This window comes from Solanum lycopersicum, chromosome 1, assembly GCF_036512215.1.
Source record: "Solanum lycopersicum chromosome 1, SLM_r2.1".
NCBI lineage: Eukaryota > Viridiplantae > Streptophyta > Magnoliopsida > Solanales > Solanaceae > Solanum > Solanum lycopersicum.
In genome coordinates this window covers 51,380,868-51,403,149 of record NC_090800.1, presented here as the reverse complement: position 1 = coordinate 51,403,149, position 22,282 = coordinate 51,380,868, and positions in this window count along the sequence as shown.

Sequence of the window (22,282 nt, the reverse complement as noted above, 5' to 3'; positions counted from 1 at the left end):
AGTATAATCAAATTTACATTTTAATTGTTGAACTCATTAAGAATGTTACTACTGATTCCGGAATTCAAATTAGTTTCACTTCAGAATTCCGTTTTGAAGTGGTTGCCGAGTATGATAGAGTTCTGAAGGAGGGTAATCTGCAAGTAAAATACTCCCTCTATTCCATATTAACACATTAAGAAAAACAATTTACATAATTCAAATTATGCCTTCCATCATTGTCCTCTGTGAAAGCATAAATACCCTGGTGAATAGATACTAAAATTTGTTTCTTCAATCTATCAACATCTAGCACACAACTGGTTTTGGTAAGTAAGTACATCATTCCCCCCTTGTGAGAAAGCCTCTATAGTCATTTTGAGGACTACTTTTAGCTCAACTAAGGTTGGATGGTCATGGGGCTTCACTTTAAACTTCATCGTAAGAGATGATTCTGAACCATTCTGAAGAATAACTTCATCTGTTGAGTCCACTAAAACTCCCTAAATGTTCCAGCCTTTCATATCACAAATTATATCCTTTCTCCTCCTCAACATGAATGACATTGTTCATTGACAACTTGTTAAGAGCATCTGTCACTACATTGACTTTACCCGGATAGTATAAAATGCTTATGAACCATTCTGAACAATAACTTCTCCATCTGTTGAGTCCACCAAAAGAAACCCCTGAATGAGCCAGCCTTTCAACATCACAAATTAGATCCTTTCTACTCCTCAACATGAATGATATTGTTCATAGACAACTTGCTAAGAGCATCTGTCACTACATTGACTTTACCGGATTGTATAAGATGCTTACGTCATAGTCTTTCAGCAACATGAACCATCATCTCTGGAAAAGATTCTAGTTCTTTTGATTGAACATATTTAGAATGCTCTTATGGTATGTAAACAACACCATAAAGATAGTGTCTGCAGATCTTAAAAGAAAACACCATTCCTGGAAAATCAAGGTCATTAGTTGGGTAACTCTTCTTATGAATTTTAAGTTGTCTGGAAGCGGATATGATCTTACCATGTTGCATCAACTAGGGGTGTGCATTCGGTTTTATACTATTCGGTTTGGATTTTCGATTTTTAATTTTGAAGAAGTGTAACCCAATCCAAACCAAAATAAATTTGGTTTGGTTTGGTTTGGTTTTTCTCTTTTTGGTTTGGATTTTTTTGATTTGGTTAATCAGTTATGTCAATAATTAGAAACATAACAAAGTTATATTTGCAATTTAAATGTGTGTGTGTGGTGTCTATATATATATATATATATATATATATATATATATATAACAATATAATAATATCACTTTTATTACAACTACATAATAAGATAGATAAAATTTTAAAGAAAAAATAGAAAGTAAAAATATAGACACAACTGGGATAGAAGAATTAATAGAAAAGTTAAATAAAATAGAAATTGCTCCTCAAAAAAAGAAAATAACTAAAAAACAGAAAAAATGGATATTTTTCCAACTAGACCAAGAGATAAAGGACAAGAAAGATCAAGACCAAGTTACTCCCAGAATAGAATAAGTAATAATTTTATATCAAAATATTAAATAAAAAGACAAAGGAAGAAAACAATCAACATTTAGAAGAAATAATAGATACAGATAAAGATATACAAATCTTCCAACAAAATCAATTAAATTTATTGAATCCAAAAGTCTTATATAATACAAACTCAAAATCCCAACTATATAGACATTATAGAGAAGAACAATTATCAGTATTAGGAAATTTTTTTGTATCTCACTTATAAACTCTGAATCTGTGAAAGAAATAAAACATGTTAAAAAGATTTAATGCATATAGGATTAATAGTTATAGGAATTAAAGGATTAACTAGAAAAAACTTAGGAACAAAGACATTTATTAAAATATATGATAACAGATGGTCATACATAAAAAAGACAATTATAGGATTAACAAAAGTAGATATGACTAATAATGGAGGAATTTTCTATATAAGTCCAGATTTTATGATGAATTTAAATGAATTTGGAACCCAAATAAGAATAGGAATACAAACTAAAGGGTATGAAGAAATGAATAGTGGAAAAAAATTATTAATGTGTGTAGGATTTTTAGGAAAAATGACAGATAATAGTAACACTAGATTTAAATTACAAATAAAAGACGTAGTAGAAGTAATGAGAAACAAAGGGATAAAATTAATAAAACCTATAGAAATAAATCCTGAAGAATATGCAGGATTAGAAAGGAAATTAGGAGATTTTAAAGAAAAAGAAGCTTTAATACCAGACGCTCATTTAATATATACAAATTCTAAAGGAGAACCTTCAATTAGATTTACAGATTACAATTACGAAGCTCAAAAAGACTTGAGACTTTGAAGAAGAAAGTATTATAGAAGAAATACATTTAGAAGGGATGAATATAGAAATAATATTACAAGAAGATTTTGTAGTAGACTTGGCTATAGAAAAAGCTAAAGAAATAAGCAAAAATAATAAGAATAGATTATTTACATGCAAAAGATGTAAATTAAAAGACTTAAATTTAGAACAGACAATATCTCATTTTAAAATATGTGAACAAAGAACCGATAAAGGCCATAGATTAAAAAAAAGTTTACAAGATAAATTAGAAGAAGCTAATAATATAATGACAGAAATACAAGAAAATGATAGTGAAATATCTGAGATAGAATTCATACTAAGTCAAAAAGAATTAATGGAAACAGCAAGTTTTAGTAGTCCATTCCAAAGAACAAATGAACAAGGTTATACTGCAGATAATAGTACAGGAAATATATCACGTAGAAGAGTATATAGACAAGGAGATACTCCAATAACGGAGTTGAACCCATGGGAAAAAGAATGCCTATAGAAGAACCAATAATACTCCAAGAAGGAGGAAGTAAAGGAAAATTTTTAAATATAGCGGCACATGACCCACAAAGATGGAATACAGTAATAGACTTATATAAAGGAATAGTAGTAGCAGATTTTATAAAAAATTATACAGAAACTGGTGCTGAAACGATATATAAATACTTAGAAACATTCCTAGGAGAATCAACTAAAGCTCTATGGGAAGCTTATAAAGTAGAATTCCCATCAGAATTTCAGTATTTAGTATCATCAGGACCAAACCCATATAATTTTACAAATAAAATATATACATTAATAACAGGAGAAGACCCAAATAGTGGATTAGTAGCCTTACAACGAAATGCAGTAATAAAACTAGAACAATTAAGTATAAGTAATTGGTATTATATAAAGAAGTTCTTAAATGATTATTTCTATTACTGTACTATTAGCGGAAATGCCTTTGATCAAGATCTAGGTAAAAAGTTATTTAATAAACTACCAGGAGCTTTAGGAAGAGAAATAGAAGAAAGATGGACTAAAAGAGAAGGAGTAGCACAAAACCCTCAAGCAAAATGGTCAATAGGACATAGAATACAACATATAATGGAAATATTACAAGAAAAATGTACTAATTTACAAATACAAAAACAATTAAAGCAAAATGAAAAGAATTTCTGTAAAGATATAATACATACAACCCAAAACTATGATAAAAATCAATATAAAAAGAAAAAGTATAAAAAATACAACCCACAGAACAATAAGATATATAATAAAAAAAGGATATTTTCTTAGAAAATCTTCAGCAAGGAAACCATATTTAAATAGGGACAGACATGTTAGAAAATATAGAACAGATATAAATTATAAAAATAAGTTAGAATGTTTTACATGTAGAAGTATAGAACATTTAGCAAATACTTTTCCTAAAAGATATAATGCAAAGACTAGAAATGCTCAATTAGTAGAATAATTTAACGAAGCATTATTAAATGTAGATGAATGCATGTCAGATAATGAAAACATTTACTCTATAGTAAGCATTGATATAGATGAGAATAACAAAGAAGAAGATTCTTTTAATTCATAAGAAGGAGAATTAATTAATGAAATAGGAATAGAAAATTTAAATATAGATGACCTAAAAATTAAGTTTATGAATAAAATAGAATGTGAACATAATTTTGAAAAAGATTCAGGATTAGACAGCAATCCATGCAATTGGTGTAAATGGTATCCAAGTAAATATAATAGAGCTAAATGTAATAAATGTTTTATAGAATGATGTATAAGTTGTATAGAAACACAATTAGGAATAATAACTCAGAAAAAGAAAGAGGTACATACAAATGAACCTCTAATAAATTTAAAAATATTAGTATTAGAAGCAAAAGTTAAAGAATTAGAAGAAAGAATACTAAGATTAGAAAAAGGAAAAAATGTTGAACAAGAACTACCACTAGATAATCAAGAATTAATGAATGAAGAATCAAATACTTTAATATGTAATGAAGATAAAAATATAAATACTGTTAAAATATTAGCAAGACTTCAAATCGGAAAGTATGAAATAGAGACTTTAGCATTAATAGATTCAGGATGCACCAAAAGTATTTTAAATAAAAAATTATACCGCCAGGATTAGTAAAAACTTTAGAAAAACCACTTGCAGCTATGCAAATGGATGGAACACATAATTTATATAGATACTATATAGATAAAGCACAAGTAAGTTTTGTAAATACGTGTTCAAAATTTTATAAACCTACCTATAAGATGGATAAGATATGGGTAAGAGATCTAGATATAAGAGTAGATTTTGTCTTAGGACTAGAATTCATACTTTATAATAAAGGAGGAACTTTAATAACAAAAGACGGGATACTTTTTATGAAAAACATTACTTATACTTCTATTTTAACTGATAAAATTAATACTAAAGTAAGACATAAAGAAAAATGTTGCGAGAATTGTGAAAATAACATACAATGTACTAAAATGGAATGTAATACATTATATGAGAATATACTAGAAATCGATAGAGAAGATGAGATAGTCAATAAAAACTATGTTCTAATAGAAATGGAAACAGAGTTATATAATTTTAAGACAGGAATTCAAAAAATAGAATAAATAAAGAACCAACAAGATCTAGATAATATAGTAAAATTTTTAGACCAAATAAAAATAATAGGAGAAAAACCTTTAAAGCATTGGGAAAATAATCATGTAGTATGTAAGTTAGATATAATAAATCCAGAATATATAATAAAAACAATCTCAATAGAAGCTACAAATCAAGATCTAGAAGATTTTAGAATACAATTAAAGAACTATTAGAATTAGGAGTAATAAGAAGATCTACTTCAAAACATAGATCCGCAACATTTATGGTAAGAAATCATAGTGAAATAGTTAGAGGAAAAGCAAAATGGTTATAAATTACAAAAGACGAAAATGACAATACTAGAACAGACGGTTATAAATTAAAAGACAAAACAGAATTAATAAATAGAATCCAAGGAAAAACAATTTTTAGTAAATTTGATTGTAAGTCAGGATACTGGCAGATAAAAATGCATCCAGATAGTATAGAATGGACAACTTTTACCTGTCCTCAAGGACATTTTGAATTGTTAGTTATGCCATTTGGGTTAAAAACCGCACCTCCGATTTTCCAAAGAAAAATGGATAAAATATTTGGAGAATATAAAAATTTGTTTTAGTATATGTAGATGATATTTTAGTATTTAGTAAAGATATAAAATAACACTTAGGACACTTACAAACGGTTTTTAGGTTATTTGTTAGTAATGGACTAATAATTAGTAAAAAGAAAATAGAATTATGTAAAAACTATATAAATTTTTTAAGAATTACTTTAGGAGAAGGAAAAGTTAAACGACAACCTCATATAGCCAGAAAAGCTCTAGACATGCTAGATAAATTAAATAATTTAAAAGATTTACAAAAATTCCTTGGAATAATCAATTATGCAAGACCATTTATTAAAGATCTAGGTTAAATAGCAGGACCATTATACTCTAAGAAAGAAACTAAGGGACAAAGAAACTTTAATAGTGAAGACATAAAATTAGTACAAAAAATAAAAGAAAAAATAAAAAAAAATTCCCAATCTTAATATGCCATTAGAATTAGACTATTTAATAATAGAGACAGATGGGAGTTTTGATGGATGGGGTGCAGTATTAAAATCAAAACCACATAAATATGGAACTTTGAATCAGAAAAGAAGTTTAATAATGAAGCCTTCAAGTGGTAGACCGTAGTGGTGCCTCCTTCTTGAGTGGAATGATGGACTTAGAGGTAGGTTGGTTGGAACGACATGAAACCATCCCTAAGAATGTCATAACAGCTATCAAAATGAACCTTGATCGGCAGCCCTTGTGGAACCCTTCTAGGAAATGGTATTATGAGTTGGTAGGGCTTAGTGATGGTACCTTCTCTAATGCACTAATATGAATGAACCTAATCTATGAGAACCACGGCAATGCACCGAGTGGATGTGCTTAAAGAAGTAGCTTTACTTGATGTATAAGACTAGAGTACAATGAAGACTTTTGATATCCCCTAACACATGGTGCAACATGGGATGTGTCCTAGTTTTACCCTTGGCAAGTATAGCACCCTCACGGGGTAGGGTAGACTCTGGATTCCATACCTAGCTAGTGTGGTGTATGTCGATTAATGCCTATTCTCACAATGCAGGATGTAAACTTTAGCTGTTGGATAGGTTCTACTACGTGTAGGTACTGGAATAGGACGCTATCTACAAATGGCACGAGTAGGCTTTGAAGATACAAGATTGGGTTCCCTAGGTCTTCCAAGACCATTGTAATGACCCTTAAAATGAAATAGGTCAAACCAGAGCTTTGCAAATGTTTAATAAGTTAATACTTAATTAAAATGATGTATGTTAGCATTATAATTCTTTAAGTGATGTTTGGGGGTCAAACGTTAAGGGACGACCAAGACGTTCGGAAACTAGCCTTGTGTGCGCGCTAGTGTGTCCTTGTTTGTAGTATGCTTTTTTATGTGTTTTTTGGAGTCTAAAAGCTGTAGGGATGACCCTTTAACCTAGAGGGACAAGTATAGGGTCAAAAAATCTGGGTACGAATCCCCAAGGACCAACCTAAGGGTCCTTGAGGAGGACCCAAACATTGGCCAAGCAAGCTGCCTAAGGCAGCAAGGTTTTGCATCTAGGTGAAACAAGTGCGCGTTGCTGACTTGGTCCAGCTTAGGAAAAAATCTTGGTCTGCAAAAGGAAATGTCGCGGGACTCACATGTCTCAAATTAATTTTCAAAAATTTTACGGGAGTAGCTCCGCGTCACGGAATGCTTTCCCAACGATAATTCTAAATATTTAAGTGAAGTTTGACTTCTCTAAAAGGGTCCTTTTAAAATAGGGGTGTTTTGGGTTTTTTTTGGGGGGGGGGGGGTGTTGTATACTTATTATTGGTCATTGTACACCTATTTCCCAACCTAAAATCCCAAATTGTCAATTGGAAACAGAATTTCAAAAATCGCAAAAGTTCTTCTCTCCCAAACACCATTGAAACTATAACTCAAGGTTGAGCTAGGGCTGAAGGTTTTGGACGTTTTCTTCATCAAGTCACGTGTGTTTATTCATATTGAGGTATGGAATGTCATCCTTGACTCTTCGTTCATTCAAGGAACCCATTCAAAGACTTAGCTGTCCCTACTTGGTGCTTGAATTATATTGAAATAATGAAAGTCTACGATCGATATACCTTAAGTAGGTACCCTTCCATGAAATACTAATATAGAACCTTGAATTAAAAAAAAAGAGGTTAATAATGAAGCCGTGAAGTGGTAGACCGTAATGGTGCCTCCTTCTTGAGTGGAATGATGGACTTAGATTTAGGTTGGATAGAATGGAATTAAACCATCTCTAATAAAGTCATAAGAGCTATCCAAATGAACCTTCATTGGCAGCTCTTGTGGACCCCTTCTTGGAAATGGTATTATGAGTTGGTAGGGCTTAGTGATGGTACCTTCTCTAAGGCACAAATATGAATAAACCTAATCTATAAGAAACGAGGCAAAGCACCGAGTGGACATGCTTAATGAAGTAGCTCTAATTGAAGTACGACACCACAGTACAAAGAAGTTTTTTGATATCCCCTAAACCATGTGCCAACATGGGATGTGTCCTAGTTCTACCCTTGGCAAATAGAACACCCTCTACGGGGTAGGGAAGACTCTGAATTCCATACCTAGCTAGTGTGGTCTATGTTGTTTAATGCTTATTCTCATCATGTGGTATGTACACTTTATCTATTGGATAGGTTTTACAACGTGTAGGTAGTGGAATGGGACGTTATCTACATATGGCACGACAAGACGATGAAGATACTAGAGTGGGTTCCCTAAGTCTTCTAAGACCATTAAGTGAAGTCCCTTGAATGTATACATGTCTCATTTAGGATTTTTAGTAATGAATGTTGATTTTTTGTGGTTTTCTTGGATATGAAATATCCTTATCTTTGGTAGTCTTTACGAACACCTAGGTGTGTATTGAAGAGGTTATATTGGAGGTCTCTTCATGTCTTACCTAGGTGGGTCTTAAAATAACCTTAGGTAGAGGGACTAAATGGTTAAATGGGTTACATACTGATTGTGGTCTTTCCTTAAATTTGAATATTGACTTGAAGATTTTTCTTATATTTGTCTTGTTAGATTTTTACAAAAAGGAGTTTGAGAAGCATATTTCAACTAAGTGTCCCTATTTGCATGATTTTCTTGCATGTTCACCATACTTAGTGCTTAATTGTACTAAATTCGTATTTCTCTAAATATCTACAAGTTTAGGTGGTAGCAAAGAGTTAAAGCTTTGGAAGTAGAGTTCTCTCAAGATTGCTATGTCCTCATATGTTCGATGACATGTAATTTATTTATAGTTTTATTTCATTAAAGATTTTTTATTATACTATTAGTTTCTTTTCATTTTAAGGGTCATGCTCCGATGATAATAATATGTGTCTAAGATGGCTTGTGATGAGACTAAGTTCTTCTTATGTTTATATGAAAGTGCTTCCTTACTGACTTTATTGTGAAAATGTTTTATATTTCTGCACTTTTTTATAAAAACCCCATGAATGAACGTTAATGGCTTGTATAAGACCTCCAAGGGGTCGACTATCCCATGTGGAGACTTGGGTGATGCTCCCACGTTGTTACATCATACATTTTATGTACTGACACAATTTTTCCTACATCTTTTGATGATGCGATACAAGTAATCAAGATCATCAATCGACACCCTAATGATCAAGTAGAGATCTAACTAGATTTTGTGAGCCTCATTTCTTTCTAGTGTTTCACTTTGAGTTTTCTTTCAGTCAGTTTTCTATTTATTAGGATGTCGTAGGTCTTGTCTCGACGTGCATCTCAGTTTGCAGAGACTTCAAAGATAGACAGTAGTAGAGTCTTATTAATTTCCATTATTTATGTTGAGACTTGAGTTTCCTCTTTGGCTAGTTGAATGTTTATTTCTAAATATTATGAGTTGAAGAGTCATAGGGTGTCTATGAAGACATATCTGTTGAGTATTATTTAACGGTGAGAAGCGCGCCACATCTTTAATTAGGACGCTACAACATTTAGGAACTATCTCACTTTTTTAATGATTTTATGTTCATTAAAGTTTAACTCTATAAAGTTTCTTTCTAATTTGTGATTGTGTGTATCTTTAATATCATGCCTTCATAAAAGAGTTATTTCAAGTCATCCCACCAGAAGGAATGTAGATCCTCAAGATCAAGGTGTCACGACCCAAATCGAGCCGCGAGTGGCACCCACACTTACCCTCCTATGTGAGCGAACCAACCAATACAAAACCCCAACATTTTAACATAATAAACTGAATACAATGCGGAAGACTTAAAACTAATTAATAAAAATAGATTAATAACTTCTAAAACTCGAACACTTATTATTATCCCCAAAATCTGGAAGTCATCATCACAAGAACATCTATCTCAAATTACTAAATCTAAGAGTATCTAAGAAGCTAAAATAAATGAAAAGCTAGTCCATGCCGGAACTTCAAGGCATCAAGACACGAAGAAGAAGACCCAGTCCAAGCTAGAAGCATTAGCTCACCCTGAAATCCGGTGTAATGAAGACTGGCTAGAGTTGCGGTTGAGTTGAAGACGACGGTACGTTTGCTGCACTCCACAAATAACAAAGAAAGAAACATACAAGTAGGGGTCAGTACAAACACAAGTACTGAGTAGATATCATCGGCCAACTCAAAATAGAAAACAATATATATCATATAATATCATAAAATCAACTACAATACTCAACATGCGGCATTTACAATTACCATAACCCTTGGCCACAACACCAAGCACATCAATGAGGACTCACGCCTCCCCATCATACTCATTTGGGAAATTAGGTTCATTAAATTAAGTATATTAATATCTTTCAAGATTCATTATCTTTTCTTCTCTCGTGTCGGTACGTGACAGTCCGCTCTATATACTATCCTGGTGTCGAAACGTGACACTTCGATCCTCATATACTATCCTGGTACCGGAACATGGCACCCGATCCATATACTATCCTGGTATCAGAACGTGACACTCCGATCCTCATATACTATCCTGGTACCGGAACGTGGCACCCGATCCATATACTATCTTGGTGTTGGAACGTGACACTCCGATCCCCATATACTATCCTGGTACCGGAACGTGGCACCTGATCCATATACTATCCTGGTGTCGGAACGTGACACTCCGATCCTCATATACTATCCTGGTACCGGAACGTGGCACCCGATCCCCTAATCTCACTAATTTCGTTCATCAAGCCTTCTTTTTATACCAAGGCATCATCATTAACAAAGTAGATTAAGGTGTTTCAAGATTTAGGATATGCTTATTTTATCACAATTATATAATCACATTCATGCAAGCATACAATTAAGCATATAGAAGGGTTTACAACACTACCCAACACATATCATTCGCTATTAAGAGTTTACTACTAATAGCATGAAAACCATAACCTACCTCCACCGAAGATTCGTGATCAAGCAAGCAAATTCCCCAAAGCTTGTGTTTTCTCTTCGTTCGTATCTCTCTCGATCGTTTCTCTTTCCCTCTCCCTGTTCTTTCTATTTTTCTTATTCAAACCCTCTTTTCTTTACCCTAATTAGCATATAATTAAGTATAAAAGATGAGGAATTAACCCACTAATTAACTCAAGGTTATCTCCTTTAACCCTCAAGAAATTGAATTATTAACATTAACCCACTAAATTTATAATTATAGCAGGAATAGTCCAAAACGCCCCTCAAAACAATTAACAGAAATCTGACCCAGCCTGGGATTACGCAGCCTGTGACGGCCCGTCGTGCCTGCGACGATCCGTCTTGCTGCTTCCGTCATAGAGTTCAGAGACTCAATTCCCTGAAGAGTCTATGACAGTCCGTCGTGCCCACGACGGTCCATCCTGCCATGTCGTCACGAAGTTTAGAGAGTCGATTTCAGTACCCAAATTTCAGAATTCTAAGTGTTTTGGAACAAGACTCCCTTGACGGTCCATCGTGCCCATGACGGTCCGTCGTGGGATCCGTCGTCTCTGTCAGTTTTTCCAGAAATAAAATCTGCTGCTCAAAACGACTAAACAGGTCGTTACAATAGATACCAATTTACCCATCGTTCGTCCTCGAACGATCACAAGAAAAGAAACAAGGGCGAAAATGAGTACCTGAATCTGTAAACAGGAGTGGGCATTTTTCTTGCATATCAGCCTCCTTCTCCCAAGTGGCCTCTTCAACTGGTCGATTCTTCCATTGAACTTTGATGGATGCAATCTCCCTCGACCTCAACTTACGAATTTCTCTATCTAGAATGGAAACAGGCTCCTCTTCATAAGTCAAATTCTCATCAAGCAGGACTGAATCCCAACGAATGATGTAGTTTTTATCCCCATGGTATCTTTTCAACATAGACACATGAAATATCGGATGCACTCCGGACAATCCTGGGGGCAAGGATAATTCATAAGCTACCTCCCCCACGCACTTTAGAACTTCAAATGGTCCAATATACCTTGGGCTTAGCTTACCTCTTTTACCAAACCGCATCACCCCTTTCATGGGCGAAACCTTCAGCAAGACTTGCTCACCCTCCATAAACTCCAAGTCTCTAACCTTTCGATCTGAATATTCCTTTTGCCTACTTTGCGCCGCTAAAAGCTTTTCTTGAATAGATTTCACTTTCTCTAATGAATCCCTCAAAAGGTCAGTACCCCAAGGTCTAACCTCAAATGCATCAAACCAACCAATGGGAGACCTACATCTCCTCCCATACAGTGCCTCAAATGGGGCAATACCAATACTTGAGTGATAGTTGTTATTGTATGAGAACTCTGCTAAGGGTAAGAAGTTATCCCAATGACCACCAAATTCTATCACACATGCACGAAGCATATCCTCCAAAACTTGAATCGTTCGCTCATACTGACCATCGGTCTGAGGGTGAAATGCAGTACTAAGGTCCAACCTAGTACCTAATTCAGCATGCAATGTTCTCCAAAACTTAGAAGTAAACTTCGTACCTCTATCTGATATGATGGAGAGTGGAACTCCATGCAATTGAACGATTTCTGAGATATAGATTTTGGCTAACTTCTCTGCATTGTAGGTCACCTTGACCGGAATGAAGTGAGCAGACTTAGTTAATCTGTCCACAATTACCCAAATAGAATCAAACTTTCCCAATGTCTTTGGAAGACCAATCACGAAGTCCATTGCAATTCTCTCCCACTTCCATTCAGGAATGGACATTCTCTGAAGTGTTCCTCCGGGCCTCTGGTGTTCATACTTTACTTGTTGACAATTTGGACATTTGGAAACAAAATCAACAATGTCGCGCTTCATTCTACTCCACCAAAAGTGTTGCTTTAGGTCACGGTACATCTTGGTTGCACCCGGATGTATAGAATATCCGGAACTATGAGCCTCTGTCAGAATAGTGTTGATCAAATCATCAACGCGGGGCACACATACCCTTCCCTTGATTCTCAAAACACCTTCCTCATCGATTGTTGCTTCTTTAGCCTCTCCTCGCAACACTTTATCTTGGATCCGGATCAATTTCTCATCATTAAACTGCTTTCCCTTAACCTTGTCAAGGAAGGAAGATCTTGCCTCCACACAAGTCAAAAATCCTCCCTTCTCATTTACCTCTAACCTCATAAAGTCGTTAGCTAGAGTCTGAACCTCTCTAGCCAATGGACGTCTAGAAACTTGCAAGTGAGCTAGACTTCCCATGCTTCTTGCCTTTCTACTTAAAGCATCTGCCACAACATTAGACTTTCCCGGATGATACAAGATAGTGATATCGTAGTCCTTCAGTAGTTCCATCCATCTCCTCTATCTCAAGTTCAAATCCTTCTGAGTAAAAACATACTGTAGGCTACGGTGATCCGTATAGACTTTGCACTTAACCCCATATAGATAATGTCTCCATTGCTTTAATGCAAACACTACAGCAGCCAACTCCAAATCATGGGTCGGATAGTTACGTTCATGCACCTTTAATTGCCTCGAAGCATAAGAAATTACATTCTTCTCTTGCATTAGCACTGCACCCAAACCCGAATAGAATGCATCACAATAGACAATGAAATTCTTGCCTTCCACTGGCAAGGTAAGAATTGGTGCGGTAGTTAACAAGGTCTTGAGCTTCTGGAAGTTTTCTTCGCACTCGTCCGACCATACAAATGGATCATTCTGTTTAGTCAAGCTTGTCAATTGGGAAGCAATAGAAGAGAACCCCGTTGACAAATCGGCGGTAGTAGCTAGCTAAACCAACAAAGCTCCTTACTTCTGACACATTAGTAGGTCTTACCCAATTCCTCACTGTTTCAATCTTAGATGGATCCACCATCACTCCATCCTTAGAAACCACGTGTCCTAAGAAGGACACTGAATCTAGCCAAAACTCACACTTGGAAAATTTGGCATAAAGCTTTTTCTCCCTCAACATTTCCAATACAATTCTCAAGTGTTCCTCATGTTCCTTCTTGCTCTTTGAGTATACCAATATATCATCGATGAATACAATGACAAAGAGATCCAGATATGGCTTAAAAATCCTATTCATCAAGCTCATGAAAGCTGCAGGGGCATTCGTAAGCCCAAAAGACATTACTAAGAACTCATAATGCCCATACCTGGTCCGAAAAGCAGTCTTGTGCACATCCATTGCCCGTATTTTCAATTGATGGTAACCGAATCTCAAATCAATTTTTGAGAAGGTACAAGCACCTTGTAACTGATCAAACAAGTCATCAATGCGAGGAAGAGGATACTTGTTCTTAATAGTTACTTTATTTAGTTGCCTGTAGTCTATACACATCCTAAAGCTTCCATCCTTCTTCTTCACAAACAAAACAGGAGCACCCCAAAGAGATGCACTTGGTCTAATGTAGCCTTTTCCTAACTATTCTTGAAGTTGAGCCTTTAACTCTCTTAACTCCGTGGGAGCCATTCTATAAGGGGGTATAGAAATGGGGCGAGTACCCAGTTCAATATCGATACAGAAGTCAATATCTCTATCCGGTGGCATACCAGGAAGGTCTGCAGGGAACACATCCAGAAACTCACGGACTATCGAAATCGACTCAATCGAAGGTACTTGGGTAGTGTCATCCCTGAGATGTTCAAAGAAAGCTAAACACCCTTTACTAACCATTCTCTTAGCACGAAGAAAAGAGATGATACAAACCAGAGTGGAAGTGTAGTCGCCCTCCCACACTAACGGATCTGTCCCAGGCTTGGCTAACGTCACAGTTATAGCATTACAATCCAAGATTGCAAAATTTGGAGAAAGCCAAGTCATACCCAGAATTACATCGAAGTCAACCATTTCTAAGATAACCAAGTCTACATAAGTATTGCTCCCCACAAAAGTCACCAGACCAGACCTATATACTTTTTCGACTATCACAGACTCACCCACCGGAGTAGAAACACGAATAGGCATGTCAAGAAATTCACAATGTAAATTAAGACCATTAGCAAATGAGGAAGATACATAAGAAAATGTGGATCCAGGATCAAACAATACAGAAGCCATGCAATCACAAACCAAAAGATTACCTGTGATAACAGCATCAGATGTCTCCGCTTCAGACCACCCAGGGAAGGCGTAACAATGGGCCTTATCACCTGTCTGCCCATTGCCCCCACCATGTTGTGCTGTAGTGGCTCTAGTTTGCTCGTCACCCCGGCCGTTTTGGTGACCACCATTACCTCGACTACCATGTCCTCCAGAATGACGACCTCTTCCATGACCACCTCTACCTTTATCTATTGGAGGTCGGTAACTCTGTTTTGGATAATACCTCTTAATGTGTCAAGTCTCCCCACATCCATAACACTCTCTAGATTCAAGCATTGGTCTCTGTGAGGATGACAAAGTCTGGGGATAACCTTTAAACTCAGAGAAATGTTGGCCGGTCTGCGGTGGACCCCCAACTATAGTCTGTAGTGAGGACTGAATAGGTCGAACTGAGTAACCTCCTGAACCCTGTCCTCTAGAGTAAGAACCATTGAACTCACCTCCCTTTAGAAACCTTTTTAATGTCGATGCCATGGTGAAGTCATCTGGCTTCACTCCTTCCACCTCTACCACGAAGTCGACCACTTCTTGAAAGGATTTTGCCGTAGCCGCTACCTGTAAGGCTGAAATCCGCAATTCTGACCTCAACCCCTTCACAAAATGGTGAATTCGCTCTTGTGGACTGAAACAAAGTTGGGTGGCATACCTAGATAATGCACGAAACTTAGCCTCATATGCAGTAACTGACATCCTACCTTGCTCTAAGCTCAAGAACTCATCTCTTTTCCTATCCCTCAAAGTCTGGGGATATAATTCTCCATAAAAAAGCTAGAGAATGATGCCCAAGTCATAGGTGGTGCCTCTATTGGTTGACACTCAACATGTGACCGCCACCACATTTTGGCGTTCCCTTGAAACTGATAAGTCACAAACTCAACACCAAACCGTTCTACTATACCCATCTTGTGTAGTAGCTCATGAGAGTCAACCAGAAAATCGTATGCATCCTCAGATTCAGCACCCTTGAAGACTGGAGGTTTCAATTTTAAGAACTTACTGAAAAGTTCATGCTGATCATTTGTCATTATAGGCCCTATAGTCAATAGAGAAAACGTGCCTATTTCCAGTGAGGCATCCATGCGGGGAGCCACAGTAGCTGCATGTTGTACCTCCGGAACCTGAGGTGCTGGTGCAGAAAACACTGGAAGTGTCTGGCCCAGATCAGATAACCCGCTAAGATAAGCAAGAACCTGATTGATCATCTCTTGGGTAGGTTGGGGTGGCAATTCCTCATTCTGCACTTGTTCATTCTCCCCATCCTCACCCTCTCTTACCACTTCCTCAGTTGGTGGAGGAGTCACCGCCCTAGTACCAGATGGGCTAGGTGCTCGTCCTCTTCCTCTAGAGGACGTCCTCCCACGACCTCTTCCACGGCCTATTGTCACTACTCCTCTTCGAGCTACAGCCCCAGTGGCTGGCTCAGACGCTTCTTGTCTTGCCGATGTTGGTGTTGGCGCAGTCGTTGCTCTAGTTCTAACCATCTGCGAAATAGAGTGAAGATGGTCAGATATAAATTTGTATCACCTAGATACCAATTGGATCCAAGTAATCGCACGGAAGAAAGAAAGAAAGAATGGAATTTTCCTAAAGTCTTATAGCCTCTCAAAGAAAAGTAAAGGCGTCCCCCTACCGTACCTTAAGACTCTACTAGACTCGTTCTTGTGTGATGAGACCAACGAACCTAATGCTCTAATACTAAGTTTGTCACGACCCAAATCGAGCCGCGGTGGCACCCACACTTACCCTCCCATGTGAGCGAAGCAACCAATACAAAACCCCAATATTTTAACATAATAAACCGAATACAATGCAGAAGACTTAAAACACATTAATAAAAATAGATTAATAACTTCTAAAACTCGAACACTTATTATTATCCCCAAAATCTGGAAGTCATCATCACAAGAACATCTAGCTCAAATTATTAAATCTAAGAGTATCTAAGAATCTAAAATAAATGAAAAATTAGTTCATGCCGGAACTTCAAGGCATCAAGACACGAAGAAGAAGACCCAGTCCAAGCTAGAAGCATTAGCTCACCCTGAAATTCGGTGTAATGAAGACTGGCTAGAGTTGCGGTTGAGTTGAAGACGACGGTACATTTGCTGCACTCCACAAATAACAAAGAAAGAAACATACAAGTAGGGGTCAGTACAAACACAAGTACTGAGTAGATATCATCAGCCAACTCAAAATAGAAAACAGTATATATCAGATAATATCATAAAATCAACTACAATACTCAACATGCGGCATTTACAATTACCATAACCCTTGGTCACAACACCAAGCACATCAATGAGGACTCACGCCTCCCCATCATACTCATTTGGGAAATTAGGTTCATTAAATTGAGTATATTAATATCTTTCAAGATTCATTATCTTTGCTTCTCTCGTGTCGGTACGTGACACTCCTCTCCATATACTATTCTGGTGTCAGAACGTGACACTCCGATTCTCATATACTATCCTGGTGTCGGAACGTGGAACCCGATCCATATACTATCCTGGTGTCGGAACGTGACACTTCGATCCTCATAAACTATCCTGGTACCGGAATGTGGCACCCGATCCATATACTATCCTGGTGTCGGAACGTGACACTCCGATCCTCATATACTATCTTGGTACCGGAACGTGGCACCTGATCCATATACTATCCTGGTGTCGGAACGTGACACTCCGATCCTCATATACTATCCTGGTACCGGAACGTGGCACCCGATCCCCTAATCTCACTACTTTCGTTCTTCAAGCCTTCTTTTTATACCAAGTCATTATCATTAACAAAGTAGATTAGGGTGTTTCAAGATTTAGGATTCAATAGCTTCATCATGCTTATTTTATCACAATTATATAATCACATTCATACAAGCATACAATTAAGCATATAGAAGGGTTTACAACACTACCAAACACATATCATTCGCTATTAAGAGTTTACTACGAATAGCATGAAAACCATAACCTACCTCCACCGAAGATTCTTGATCAAGCAAGCAAATTCCCCAAAGCTTGTGTTTCTTCTTCGTTCATATCTCTCTCGATCATTTCTCTTTCCCTCTCCTTGTTCTTTCTATTTTTCTTATTCAAACCCTCTTTCTTTTACCCTAATTAGCATATAATTAAGTATAAAAGATGAGGAATTAACCCACTAATTAACACAAGGTTATCTCCTTTAACCCTCAAGAAATTGAATTATTAACATTAACCCACTAAATTTATAATTATAGCAGGAATAGTCCAAAACGCCCCTCAAAACAATTAACAGAAATCCGACCCAGCCTGGGATTACGCAGCCTGTGATGGCCCGTTGTGCCTGTGACGGTCCGTCCTGCTACTTCCGTCACAGATTTCAGAGACTCAATTCCCTGAAGAGTCTGTGATGATCCGTCGTGCCCATGACGGTCCGTCCTGCCATGTTATCACGAAGTTCAGTAAATCGATTTCAGTACCCAAATTTCAGAATTCTAAGTGTTTTTGAACGAGACTCCCTCGACGGTCCGTCGTGCCCATGATGGTCCGTCGTGGGATCCATCGTCTCAGTCAGTTTTTCCAGAAATAAAATCTGCTGCTCAAAACGACTAAACAGGTCGTTACACAAGGGGTATCCAATGCAACCTAAAGTGCAACGAGGTCACTAATGCTGAGTTCCGGGGTGATATTCGGATGCTGATTCAAGTGATGACCAACCAAGCTAAGCAATAGAGAGGGGTTTGATAGGATGTGGTTGATATATCTAAGCTCCGTGAGTTCTAAAGTATGAATCCTCTGGACTTCACCGGTTCAAGTGTCACTGAGGATCCATAAAATTTTGTGGAAGAGTTGCAAAAAGTATTTGAGGTTATGCATGTTGTGGATGCTCTATGTATGGAACTATTTGCACACTAACTGAAGGGTATTTCTAGAGTATGGAACGATCAATAGAAAAAGGGTATAGTTGAAGGTTCACCTATCGTGATCTATGTTTTATTTGAAGAGATCTTCCTAAGGCATTTCTTTCCCCGTGAATTTAGAAAGGAAAAGGTAAGGGAGTTCCTCACTCTTAAGCAGGAATCTATGAGTGTGCATGAGTATAGCTTCAATTTCACCCAACTATCCTGTTATACTCTAAATATGGTTTGTGACATGAAAAACATGATGACTCTTTTTGTTTTTGGGTTATTTCGCCTATCAAGTAAGGGCGGAAAGGCAACTATGTTGATAGGATATATGGACATAGCAAGGTTGATAATCCATGTATAACAAATTGAGGAAGATATGTTGAGAGATAGAGAAGAGTTCCAAACCAAGAAATATATGACTATAGGAAATGAGTCTAGATAGTAGAATACTAATGCAAACAGGTCATCTTTTCTAGAAAAAGCAAATGTACATGCTCTGTCATCTGCTAGTGCACCTGCACCAAGGAACAAAAGTAATTTCAAGAATCAGAGTTCGCATAATTTAGGGGCTAGACATGCAAAGTCTTAAGGTAAAATGGCAAAAGGAGGTAATGGGACTCATGCATATGCTAAGTGTGATAGGAACTACCTAAGAGTGTGTCATGATGGCTCCACTTGTAGCTTCAAGTGTATTCATAATGATCACTTCATGAGTGAGTGACCTAAGAACATGCAGGGTGGGGGTAATAGGGGATAATATATACCAATCTTCTTTAGTGGCTCCAGCAGATAGAGCTGCAGCTAGAGGAGCTACTTTAGGGCTAAGCGGAGGAGTAAACCGTTTGTATGCTATCACCACTACCCAAAAGCAAAATAATTAGCCAGATGTTTTCACTAGTATGATCAAAGTATTTACTTTTAATGTGTATTCATTGTTAATCCAAGAGAGAGTCTATCTTTTATGACTCCCTATATTTCCATTAATTTTGATATTCTTCCTAAGCAACTTCTTGAACCCTTTAGTGCTTCTAGACATGTTAACTCGAGTAGTTAAGTTCAAGTTTCTTGATAAGCCAGTTATTGAGTGCAAGAGCAGTTCAGAAGTGCCTAAGGGTAATTTTATTTTGTACCTTAAGGAGAGAGAATTTAGTTTCCAAGGGGTGCGCCTATCACTTAGTCTGAATTAATGACTGTAGTGTTGAGACACCACTTATTCAGTCAATTACAGTTGTGAGTGAGTTTCCAGAAGTCTTTCCTGATAATTTTCCTAGAGTCCATCCTAAGAGAGAGATAGACTTTGTTATAAATATTCTTCGTGATACTTGTCCTATTTTTCTTCCATACAGAATGGCTCCATTTGAGTTGAAAAAGTTAAAAAAGTTGAAAGACCTTCATGAGGAAGGTCTCATTCAACCAACTATCTCACCTTTGGGCGCTCGGGTATTATTTGTGAGGTTTAAAGATGGTTCACTTAGGATGTGTATTGATTACCACCAATTGAACAAGATTACCATAAAGAACAAATATCCTCTTCTTACAGTTGATGATATTTTTTATAAAGTTCAGGGTGCCACTTGGTTTTTGAATATAGACCTTAGATTAGGCTATCATTACTTAAGACTATGAGAAAGTGACTTCCCTAAGACAACATTGAGGACTCGTTATGGACATTATGAGTTTCTAGTCATCTCTTTTGGTTCGACTAATTCTTCTACAATGTTCATGAACCTTATGAACAAAGTGTTTAAGCCTTATCTTTATATGTTTGTTATAGTATTCATTGATGATATTTTTATTTATTCAAGGAATGAGGAGTATAATGCTAGATATCTTAGAGTAGTTTTCCAAACTCTTAAGGATAGAGAGTTGTATGCTAAAATTTCTAAGTGTTAGATTTGGCTTGAGTTCTTGGAATTCTTAGGCCACATTGTGTTTGGTGATGGGATTCTTTTTGACACCCTGAAGATTGAGGCAGTGCAGAATAGCCTAGACCCACTTCTCCGATTGATATTTGGAATTTCTTGGGATTGGATGTCTATTAAAGTAGGTTTGTCGAGGGATTTTTAATGTATTTCATACCCTTTGACTAAGTTGACTCACAAAACAATAAAGTGTCAATGGTCTGAAGCTTGTGAGAAACGCTTTCAGGAATTGAAAACTAGGTTGACTACTGCCCAGTGTTGACCTTTCTAGAGGGTACACAAGGCTTTGTTGTGTATAATGATACATCCTGAGTTGGACTAGGTTGTGTATTATGCAGATTGGCAAAGTGACAACATGTTTCCAAACATCTTAATATTCACAAGAGAAATTAACCAACCCATGATCTAGAGTTGGATAGCATAGTTTTTGCTTTTAAAATATGGCATCACTATCTTTATAGTGTTTATGTATATGTGTTCACCGATCACAAGAGTATTCTGTATGTATTCAATAAAAAGTTCTTAATCTCAGACAGAGGAGGTGTTGGAGGTTCTCAAGGATTATGACATAAATATTCTCTGTCACCCAAGTAAGGATAATGTTGTTGTTACATCCTTGAGCAGGTTATCTAAGGGTAATACTTCCATATGGAACAATACAATAAGGAGTTAGCAAAACATTCACTAACTTGCATGATTGCGAGTTCAGTTAATGGATTCCAATAAAGAAGGAGTGGTGGTGATGAATTGGGATGAATCCTCACGTGTGTATTTCTTAATCCTCTTTATCTTTCAAAAGAAAAAAGACCTTGTTTTCTTGAATTAAAGTCAAATGTTCATAAATAGAAAGTGATGCCTTTTGGGGAAAATGGGAGATGATGTATTCAGGTATCAAGGTGAGGGTGGATGAACTCCAAGAGAGGATCATAGATAAAGCTCATATATCCATATATTCTATCCATACGAGTTCCACAAATATCTATCGTAATTTGAGAGAAGTTAATTGGTGGTGTAGTATGAAGAGGTGTATCGCAATGTTCGTTGTTAAGTGCCTGAATTTCCAACAAGTCAATGTAGAGCACCAAAGGCCCTGTGGCATGACTCAAAATATAGAGAATTTGGAATGGAAGTAAGAGATGATCAATATGGATTTTATTACTGGTTGATGCGGTATTGTGGGCAACATGATTCTTTTTCGGTGATTATAGATCAGATGACTAAATCAGCCCACTTTTTGTTGGTAAAGACTACTTTTTCAGCAGAAGATTATGCCATATTTTATATTCAAGCGGTAGTTAGAATTCATGGAGTTGTGATGTCCATTAATTCATATAGAGGTGCACAATTTTGGAAGTCTTTTAAGAAAGGTTTGGATTCGAAAGTAAACTTGATTACTACTTTTAATTATCAGACTGATGGTCTAGAAGAGCGTACAATTCAGAATTTT